Source organism: Phoxinus phoxinus (assembly GCF_949152265.1).
Source record: "Phoxinus phoxinus genome assembly, chromosome: 21".
NCBI classification, from domain to species: domain Eukaryota; kingdom Metazoa; phylum Chordata; class Actinopteri; order Cypriniformes; family Leuciscidae; genus Phoxinus; species Phoxinus phoxinus.
This window is the reverse complement of record NC_136896.1, coordinates 1,252,779-1,264,778: the sequence shown is the minus strand read 5'-3', so window position 1 is coordinate 1,264,778 and position 12,000 is coordinate 1,252,779. Positions and strand designations below refer to the sequence as shown.

The following is a 12,000-nucleotide window of genomic DNA, read 5'->3' as shown; positions in this document are numbered from 1 at the left end:
CCCTAGGATCCTTTTTGTTCATGGCATTTGTGGTTGTGCGGGGGCATCCTCGTCTGTTGTCCCTGTAGGTGCCACATGCTCCAAAGTTCATGCTGTAGAGATCCATGAATAGCTTTGGACTTGTGTAGAAGTTGTCTACATACACATTGTAGCCACTCCCTAGGAATGATTTGTTCATGAGGGACATAACCGAGTCGTATGCCAGTCCTACACCAGAAGCAAACACAGACTTCCCCTTGTACACAGCAAAGTCTAAAGTGCACCCAATGCTGCTGTCTGCCAGCACAAACAGTTTAAAGCCCCACTTAGTTGGCTTCGCCTTCATATACTGGGTCATGCCAGTGTGAGCCTTTGTTGGCACCATCCTCTCGTCCACTGAAAGGTTCTGCCGTGCCATCACTGAGTGGGGAAACTGTTGGCTGAAAATGGTGTTTGTCCTCCAATAGTCCCGGATATTTGTCAGTCTCACCAGTGCAAAAAAGAAAGTCAGTCCTAAATATTTGAAAAATTCTTCAACAGTGAAGTTTTTCCAGGAATATTTTTTGCCATTGGCAATGTTTTTTGCAGCGTTTGTTTTTGTTTTATTACACAAAGTGGTTGCTGCACTGTCACTGACAAAAAGTTTGAAAAGGTCCAATGGTGTGTATATGGATGTGGGGCTGAGCTGATGTCCTGGCTTTCTTGTTGGGACGAACCTTTTGGGCACTGGAGGGATGTCTGGCTGACTCTCACTGTTCCATGATTGAGTTGGGGCTGCTGGCTGTGGGGATCTAGATCTCGACCTTGTGGATTCAGGACTCTGTCGACCCCTCAAGCTGCCGGATCTGGATCTGGATCTGGATCTGGATCTTGACCGCGCTCTCCCTCCCGTCCATGACCTATTCCTGGCAGCTGCTGGGATGCTGCAGCAGAAGTGGAAGGGCCCTCCTCAGCGGAAGAATGGGAGCTTTCCTGTCTGGCTCGGGTCGGTGGGCTGGTGTCTTCATTATCATGACTGTAAAACAAATAAAGCAAAATATTAGATCATACATATCAGATAAATTAGTGTTTTTGTATTTGATTTCTCACATAAGATAACAATGGCTGAGATTGCTACTGTACCCCCAATCCACCACAGCTATAATATGAGCACTCTCTCCCCAGCCAAAAGGTGTGACCAACCCCCCACTACAACATCCTTGAGACATTCTCTCCACAGCTAAAAGGTGTGACCAACCCCCCACTATCCTTTGTTTGTATCTCTAGGTAAACTCAGACAAAAATGGCTGAGAGACAAAGTGTAATCCACAACTCTTACTACTCTGTAACAAACATAGAAAAATGAAATACTACTTTTACAGAACTTATTTTTACATATTTAGAAAATTTATATTTTATCATATTAGTTTTTTTATTTTTATACTTTTACAGTAAATAAATAAATAAATAAATAAATAAATGGAACTTACTCTTCAGCAGGGTCTAGACCATCCTGGTAATCTAGTTCCTCATCAGTCAAAAAGCTCTCTTCTCCAGAAAATCCATCATCCTCCATATGGCTTCAAAAAAGGCCAGCACTTGATTTAGATCCATGTTTCTCAATCCGTTAGAACATTTTTCTACCTACCTTATGTTTGAGGCAATATGCTATGATTTACTACGGGCATTTATTAAAACTTAAATGTGTATTTTAAGAATACGTTTTATAACGTGCTCTGAGCATTCAACACATCAAGTTGGATTCAGCCTCGCCACCCCCCCCCCCCCCCCCCCGGAATGGTGTAGGCGCAGGCGTAGGCTAACGTTGATTTAAAAACAAACACCTCTCGTTAAGACACATACAGCAATAGCATATCTCAACATATCCTACAATCTTCACGTGTTGAAATGAAGCGTACAATTGACTCCTTTTTTAAGAAGGGAAGTTCAAGTGTAACAGAACCATCACTTGATGTCGAAACGGAGCGAGTAAGTCGAGCGAGTGAGAATGATGATGCTGCGAAGGATTCGTCAGGAAAAGCACACGCGGGAAAAACAATACGGACATATGAATTTGGACATCAGTGGCTCGAAGAATACCAGTGGTTAAGGTACCAAGACGGAGCAATGCACTGTGTATACTGTAAATTCTGTGGGCCTTCAATTGCAGGACTGTCCAAATTTGTAACTGCGTCAAAACAATTCAAACACGAATCATTGAAGCTTCACAATGACAGTATGAAGCACGCGAAGTGTAGAGATACATAACCCGTGACGCAGCAGCACTCCCCACTGCATTTCGGCGTCAAGATTTAGCAAACCGAGCAAGTGAGGAATCTGAATTGATAGTTAAGTTCAATGTAGCTTATAATATAGCCAAAGAGGAAATGCCTTTCACCAAATTTAAATCGCAAATTATTCTTTTGAAGAAGAGCGGGGTGGCCGTTAATCCAACATACGCTAACCACAAATCATGTGCTGAATTTATTGGAGTAATCTCAGACACTCTCAAACAAAAGACCTGTGCTGCTGAAAATCTATTATATTATTTTATGGATTATATTTATTTTATTTTTCCTTAAAGGGTTAGTTCACCCAAAAATGAAAATAATGTCATTAATGACTCCCCCTCATGTCGTTCTAAGCCCGTAAGACCTCCGTTCATCTTCGGAACACAGTTTAAGATATTGTAGATTTAGTCCGAGAGCATTGTGTCCCTCCATTGAAGCTGTATATACGGTATACTGTCCATGTCCAGAAAGGTAATAAAAACATCATCAAAGTAGTCCATGTGACATCAGTGGGTTAGTTAGAAGTTTTTGAAGCATCGAAAATACTTTTTGGTCCAAAAATAACACAAAATAAGACTTTATTCAGCATTGTATTCTCTCCCGGGTCTGTTGTCAATCCTTCACAGTGACGCTGCTGGCGTAAGACGCTGATGACGTGTTATCTGGTGCGCCCGAGCTTCATTTATAGACTGAGGGAAACGCACGCTGTAAAAGTGTCTCATCCGCGACATGCACATTTACGCACCATTAAAAAAATGATATCCACGCAAACAATGTAGAATAGCTTGAATATAGCGTGCGTCTCCCTCAGACTGTAAACGAAGCTCGGGCGCACCAGATAACACGTCATCAGCGTCTTACGTCAGCAGCGTCACTGCGGAGTCCTGAACGCAGATTCACAACAGACCCGGGAGAGAATACAATGCTGAATAAAGTCTTATTTTGTGTTATTTTTGGACCAAAAAGTATTTTCGATGCTTCAAAAAATTCTAACTAACCCAGGAGTTCAGGAGTCTGTCCATCTGTGCCAATCATAGCACGTTGAAATCCAAAAGAAATTCATTTTGCACATTGTGTACTGTATTTTCTATTGCAGTAAATCTATCCCAACCAATGTTAAAGAAAACAAGAAGGCATGTGGTTTAAAATATGGCAAGTAAAATAAAAAGCACATCTTTATGCAATACAGTTTCATTATTGTTCATTATTATCCAGAGCGGATTACTATAAATAATTTGTGCGACCAAATCATGTTTTGCGCCAGTAACTGAAAAAGTTAGTAGCGCAAGTGCCACCAGTGGAAAAGGTTAGTGTAGTTCCCTGGGCTTAAAGATTTGTTTTAGACAAATATGCTTGCACTCTGTCACCAACTAGATATATTTAAATTAATGTAGGCCACTTTTCACTGGTAACAAAAATACATTTGGCATTATCAGGACCCACAAATATTCCCCCACTGCATTTTATATATATAGTAGTTTAATGTGGTATTGACACTAAAACTCTGTAAACTTGATTGTTCCCCCTCACACAGTAATTTTTTATTTTGGGTGTACTATACACAATATGGGCCCTATCTTGCACCCAGCGCAATTGACTTTGAACACTGACGCATGTATCATTCCTATTTTGCACCCGCGCACAGCGGACTTTTCCCTCCACAGACGCACGTCGGTAAATTAGGGAATGAACTTGCGCTCGCGGGGGGGGTTCAACGAAAAGAGGAGGCGTGTTCCGGCGCAAAAGTTCCCTGGTGTTATTTTCCAGTTTTAGAAAGCAATTGCGCCACTGACCAGGAAAAAAACAGTCTAAAGACAGTGGCGCGTTGCGCGTTAGTGATATGGTATTTTAAGGGCGCATGCTTGGCCATAATGTAGCGTGTTAACGCACGTCCACTTTGATTCTCTAATAATTATAAACAGACGCAGCAGTTTTCATTTTTGCAAATCATACATTATTACAAGGAAAAATATTAACACACGAGGGAAATCATTGTTGTATCCGTGAAGATGTGAAAAAGATCTATCTAGATTTAAAAAAAATTAAAAAATAAAATAAAATAAAAAAATCTAGATTAGGCTACACATTTACCCAAATTATATGCCTGTTTAACCGAAGCTAATTTGGGTGCGTTTCTCCCATCATCCCCAATGTCACTTCTCTGTGTTTTACGGCCCTGACGAGAACGTCGGTCTCCTGGCTGTGAAATGCTCCTGGCGTGCGCCGGCAAATCCGCCATTATAATAGCAATCCGCCATGGAACAAGCGCGCCGGCTCTTAAAGGGAATGTGAGAGGACGCTCTGATTGGTTTATTTCACGTTACGCCCAAACCACACCTATGAATAATGAAGCTACTTCAGACCAACCCCTTTTAGATTTGCGTCGGGCGCAAGAGTCGTTTATCCCGCCGGGAAAATAGCAACAGCGCCGGGATCCGTCCACAAAGTTACTTGCGCTTTGCGCTTTGACACTTGCATTTCAGATCGTTAAAATATGGCTCTATATATTGTTGCATTTTTGTATTGCGATACATTGCTTAATTGACAGCCAATCGGAATCAATTCTGCTATAACATGCTTCAGTATATAAGCGGCAGTCAAAGATGCGATCATAATAAACAGAACGTTACCGTCTGCTGGTTGGACCCTATCACAGTTATGGTTAGTGTGAATGGGCCTTAACTGTTTACGTCTCTGTGACTGAAAGTCACAAAGCATATCCAGATTGAAAAGTGTGCATATTAGGTCTACAGTAGGGGTGTGCGATATTACGATTTTTGATCGTGGACGATTAAAATGTCTCCACGATCTGCTTTTGAAGAAATATCGTAGTATCGTGCATTTTATCAGTTTGCATTTCTGGCGCCTCCGTCTCAACATACTGTACAGCGCGACGTATATCCATGTGAAATGCAGAGGAACGGGACACTGTAGTTCATAAAAATTAATTATTTGCATGAGCTTTAAAGCCTTGCCGGTTAAACATGTCATTCGCTGCTGATGCGCTGTTCTAACGGGCGCTTTTCTGAGCGCAAGCACATGCACTAAAAGCCTGTCTAACAGCGTCTGATTACTGGGCTAAGTTATCTTTCGAGTCTTATTGCGCTATACTGTCAAATACACACAATGTTTACATAAACAAAGTTGGTTATGTCTAAAGTGAAAGAACAATAGAAAAAAATTAAGAAAAAATCTGCTCGTCAAATGCGTGTAGACTCGTTTCGCGCAGATCTTAAAGTGACAGTAGACTAATAGTAAACATGCTGCCGCTTGTCCTTAAAGAGACAGTTACCCAAAAATAAAAATGATGTCATTATTTACTCACTCACTCTAATGTTGTTCCAAACCTGTATTAATTTCTTTCTTGTGCTGAACACAAAAGAAGATATTTTGAGGAGTGTGGCTAACCGGGCGGTTGCTGGTCCCCATTGACTACCATAGTAAGAAAAAACTATTATGGAAGTCTCTGGGGTACATCAACTGTTTGGTTACCCACATTCCTCCAAATAACTTTTATTTTCAACAGAAGAGGGAGACTTAGTCGGGTTTAAAACGGCTTGAGAGAATTTACATTTTTGGGAGAACTATCCCTGTTAATAAAACAACAAAATACAAAGAACATCTCACTCACTCTTGACTGAGAACTTTAATAGTAGCTTTAATAAGAATCAATGTACAATTTATATAGTGAAGTCGATGTTGTGTTTTATTTTCATATTTGTTCATTTAATTACTTTCTTCAATGCTGTTAAATACACCTGCAGCTGAAACAATAAAGCACTGTTTATTTAATTTGTATATTAAGTTGTGTGCATCTTTGTTCTTAATTTTTAATAACAAAGAAAATGACAAAGATTTTTTATCTTCGCCACTTTGGCCTAAATGTCTGCCATTCTTTTTTATTTTATATTTTGTTACCTAAGGCTTTGTTTTTAAAATAGGGACATTAGTTTGGCTGTGATGCTCAGTCACTTGCAAAATAGTAAAACCAACATGAAAAGGAATCGTGATAAAATCGTGAATCGTGATTTTCCTGAAAAAAATCGTGATATGATATTTTTGCCATATCGCCCACCCGTAGTCTACAGCTTATCCACAAAAAAGAAGCAGCCGACACATACCCAAAGCAACATCTTTTCCTCAAACCCTATCCCTGACATGACTGTCCTCGTAGTGGAGAACTGTCCTTACATTTCAGGTCAGTGTCATGCCCATCCCCCAACGCACGAGTTATGAAAATGAATGAACCGAGCAAGGTACATTTTACTCGAATTTGAGACGTCACAACAGCGTCTTTAAGACGACAGTCCACGTCAACCAGTCTAGTATGATGCCCAACCATCCTACACTTAACATTGCCTGTGTCAAAGAGAAGAAAACAATGAAGGAACATACGCTCACTTACTTTCTGTTTCACTGATGAGGAAGGATTCACAATGCATTCAGTCACAGCCACTGATGTCTCGTCACACAATTCCTGTAATTATGAGAAAGACAGGTACAACACTGAGGCAAGGATGTTTGCCAATTGGTCACCGCAACTAATTCTAGTATCAACCAAAGTCTAAATATCTAGTGTCCCTTTCATGGCTCCGTCGTGCACAAAGCAGACATGCAGAATTTTTTTAAATAATCTGCATCATATAAAAAACTAACATTCATGAAATACAGAACATGGTTGACTTTCAGTGATAAAGTCTTTAAGAGACTCACCCTTAAACGCCAAGGCCAAGAGGAATCCCCATAGTTGTATGTGACCTCCTCATCTGGAAAGATATTTCTTATACTAAACAGACACAGGTGTGGCCTTCCGTCAACAATGATTGTCTTGACTTTGCAATTTGGATTTTTGTCATCATCATTCACCAGTCGTCCAAGTGAATGTCCACCGTCCTCTTTTGTTGCATCGATGCTGTGATAAAAATAGTGCAGTAAGAAACTTAAAACAGACACACACTGAAACATACGGTTCTAACTGAACATTTGGGTTAGGCTAACCTTGGCCTATTTAACTTCCTATTTGACTTCCTAAGAATTTAATAGGTCAGATGATCCACTTAAGGTAAAAAAATAATACCCCAGTTGAAAAATAACCATGTTATTGATTATCACTAACTAATAAGTTCCTTATGTTATGAGAACCCTAGCAAATCTGCTATTGTAATAGTGCTGCACGATTAATCTTATCGCAATCGTAATCGCGATGTCAAGCCTGTGCGATTATATGACGCAAAATGCTGCGATTTTATGTAAAATAAACAATGGGCTGGTACGCAATTAACGCAGCATCTGTTATTTTTTGTCATCCTTTGGCTAGTGTTACATGATAATGCTCTCATGCGATTGCTTAAAACCATTCATGCGAGACAAGTCAAAAGAGAGCGCGCTGAATGTCCGACTGGGACTCACAGAAAGACACGCGCCAGAATAGTTCTCTTTCGCGCTTGAACGAACAATAACACACACAATTATGCCAAAATGTCGTTTGTCGAATATCTTCATAACATAAGAGCAGTCTTATGATGGACGTATAGAGTTGTAAGAGGATGAGGCGCATGTGAGATCCGCGTCTCTGTCAGCAGCGGCTGCTCTTAAAGGGCCAGCAGCCAAAGCTTTCTGTCAGTAAAGTTAATCAAAGAACAAAGGGGACAGAGAAAATGACTCACTGCTCTTGACTAAAGAACTTATGTAGCTTTAATAAGGATTAGTCTATTTATTATGTTTGATAACTTTATTAAATGTCTGTATACCTGTTAGACAGGAAGGGCACAGGTAAATATGACATTTATTATGGGTTTATGTGAGGATTATTTGAAGTTCACTTAAATTAAAAGCTGTTATATTTTTTGAAGTCTAATTAATGTTTTTTTATTTTATTATAGCTTTCAATTGTAATGATAGAATCACTGTAATGTTGGATGGCTATAATTAATGTTTTAAATGGGGGTGGATTCATTTATATCCAGACATCAATGGCTTAGATGTAGGGATGCAAACGATTAATCGACGATCGATTAATTGTCGATAATACATTAATCGATCAAACTTATCGATCATCGATTAAGCAGGTTCATGCGCATGCGCGTGCGCTGCTCAACCGCGAAACACAAGCGATCGCGCCGGAGTTATGTTTGGGACTATTTTACACCATCATGACTATAAGTATTCGTGTGCATTCGCAGCCTTTTGTTTTGTGCAAATGTAAGTTGTAATAGTTTATTATGTGTACGCCTATCTATATCTGATTTATCTCATATTGGATGCATTTGGTTAAGAATTGTTGAAGCGTGATCTTTAGCGCGCGCAGCTCAAACGGCACTGCACGCCTAATAATGTCTATTGGGACTGTCATATTACATAACATTATAAAGAGAACAATAGTGTAATAAAACATTGTGAAGTATTTGGGTTTAGTTACCGTGTCGCGTTGTTCCAGGAAGAGCGCGTCCACAACATGAGTCACTCTGAATGGCACGTAACTCAAGTTCACTTGTGCATTCACGTCATTTTGTGCAGATATAATTTGTAATATGTTTATTTTGTATATATCTGACTAATCTATAGGTTGCGCTTCTTTGAGTTAAATAACGCGCTAGCAAAGTGCTCAACGGTTATTCATTCAGCGCGCGCCGCTCAAGCAGCATTAATACACGACTAATAATAACGATGATTAATTTGGGACTGTCATATTACATAACATCAGAACACTATTTTATTAAATCGTTGTGAATTCATTGGGTTTAGTTGCCGTTTTCAGTGCGTTTCAGTGCACGTCTAACGTAACACACTGCAAGCACGCATCTGAGGCGGCGTTGGTGACACGTTGTATTATTAGTAGGGCTGCACGATATGAGGAAAAGCTGCGATGTGCGATAACATTGTTTAATATTGCGATGACGATATGACTTGCGATAAATGTGATTGTTAACTATACTGTTCCCATGTCTTAGTGCTTTAATAGGTTCTTTGCGTGATAGGTCAAACGTTTATTACCTGCCTGGTTCAGAATACACGATTTTAGCGCGATTTTGGCACGATCCGTTTGACGTATGGGTGTCGTGGAGAATCGTAATAACGACAACGGGCGTCAGGATGCAAGATTTGATCGTTTCATAGTGGGCGACAACCTATGTCGCGTCTGCGATGCTTCACGACAGAAAGACTAGCATGTTTAATTCTTTAACGGTCCTCCACGACGGGTTGAATTTGTGAGCGAGGCGAGACGTGAGTGAGTGCAACAGTGAGTGTGTGTGTGCGCGCGCCAGTGAGCGTGTGAGCGTATGTGTGTGTGTGTATGTGCGTGTGTGCATGCGTGCGTGAGTGAGTGAGCGAGTGAGTGAGCGAGGGACAGTGAGTGTGTGTGTTTGTGTGTCTGTGCGTGCGAGTGAGTGAATGTTTGCGAGTGAATGTGTGTGTGTGACGGCACGCGATGACTGGTCGGAAAGCAACGTGTTGTCTGACATGTTTCTTGTCCACGACAAGATTTTAGGAGTCAAAAACGTGTAAATTAGTGCTAATCTGAACCAGGCATTATTCATCGTGTCAGGCTGTCTGTTGCGATGTGTTCATCGCGGGAGTTCATATCGCGATGACGATGAAAATTCGATGTATCGTTCAGCCCTAATTATTAGTCGTTATATTTGATTATTAAATAATTAATTTAATTTAATTATCATTCACATCGAAACATTTAACAATCCTACTAGCCCTTTATTTGGATTAAAAGCCATTCTCATTCAGTTGGTGAGTAACATAGCGTTTTTAACAAACCCTGTCATGCTGTTGGCCATATGCACTGCAGCAGACGCATAATTGATCGTTAATTTAAATTACGATCGATCATGGGAATTTGTGAAAATTGACATCCCTTCAGTTCTATATTTGAAGTTTCCAGGTCTAGTAATCTTACTGTTAACTTTCTCAGACCAAGCATCAATAAGTGCTGCTCCTATGTTTCAAGTTTTTCAAGTAGTTTACCAGATAGATTATTATATGTAGACTTGGGCTAATATTTTAGGCTAAGCCTACCCATATAGATTTTTATTTAACATTTGGGCTATTTTATGTTGCTTAATGTTTGCAACAGGTGAGCCAGTGCACAATTATTTTTTATGTATTTAAATTTTCTGTGCATCATTTATTTTGTTAAACTACATAAATGCCATTCTATACAACTGTTACAAAAAAACATAATTTGAGCAATATTACATGCATTTTTGTTCAGTATATAACCAATATTTAGCTTTTTATGTTAAAGACACTGTTGATACCGTGAGAAATGTACATTCTCAGGAAAATAGCCGCTTATCAGTTAATCGTTAATCAATCGATAAGGTCAATCAATTAATGATTAATGAATTAATCGATAATTTGCATCCCTACTTAGATGTTATCAATCATTTAGTTGTTGCTAGTTTGAGTTGAGAAATACACATTTCAGAATTATCACTAATCTGTGTGTGCATTTTGCTTTAGATCCAAGCAAGTTGACTCATGAAACCATTTGTTTATTATATCTCAATCGCATATTCCAATTGCAATATTGACCTCAATCGCAATATGACATTTTCCCCAAATCGTGCAGCCCTATATTGTAATAATAATAATCATCATAATCATAACTGTTTTTATTAGAATGACATGCAACTAGTTTGCTCTGAATATGAACCAAAAATAAATAAATAAACCAAAAAAGAAACAGCCAGCTTACCAATAACGTGTTCCATTCCATGTGAAGTCAAACAAGTAGTTGCCTTGAACATCTTTAACATGTTTACTTTGAGAGAGAATCCCACGGTATTCAACAACCAACAAAGGTGGATGGTTCAATGTGCTCAAGTGCAAACACACCTCTCCCTAAAAGAGCAAAATAATATATAATAATACAAATAAAACATGAATCCAAGTGCACCTATATGTTACACAGCTAACCAACCTATCCTTTTAAAGAGTTAAATCCTGTAAAAAAAATCCTGTGTAATGTAATATGAGGTGCAGGAAATAAAAAAATAAATAAAAAAATAAAGCATTGGTTTTCACTGTGATATAGCCTACTAGTTGAATTTGGTTACACTATTCTCTGTATACATAGTTTTAAGTATTTATAAAAAAAAATAAAAAAAATTAGTTTAAAGTTTTTTTTCCATCTCTTAACCTTTATGAAAATGAGCGGCTTACCCAAGGGTAAAATGTGTGAATGTGAAAGATCATGTCCAGACTGCCAGCAATAGGCCTACTTTTCATTCTTACAAGTGCATGCCTACTTTATGATTTGATTTGCCTGCAGTCTGAACATAGTCAGATTGCCTTGTGGTGCACAATTTACCTTTGAATGTGTTGATTTGTCGTCCCTCAAGGAAGGCTTTGTCTTTGCCCGACAATATGTGTTCTTTTGCATCCTGCTCAGGTTTTATTCTCTTCTTTCTTAACATGTTGACTGAAAACATTCCAGACAACATAAATAGTATGTATTTATAAATATAATATATATATATATATATATATATATATATATATATATATATATATATGCTTTATATACAGTACATTATTGTCAGACTGTAGTCTATATCAATAAATACAACATTTTACACATAAATAGTTGATAAGTGAGGTTTTGAGACTTGTTACTTTTCTCACAAAATCTCCGATTTCAAATTCAGTCCATTTTAATACCATTTTATCACTCTTTAATGTGGCGCCTCAGATCAAACGAAGCTAAACTCGTTACTTAGAAAAATTAACTATAGAG

At 38.8% G+C, this 12,000-nt stretch overlaps 1 protein-coding gene across 1 annotated transcript in view; it reads right to left on the bottom strand.

The window, feature by feature from the left end:
• Positions 1-12,000, bottom strand: part of LOC306989401 (testican-2) — a 67,208-nt gene that overhangs the window by 3,975 nt on the left and 51,233 nt on the right. The window lies entirely within an intron of this gene.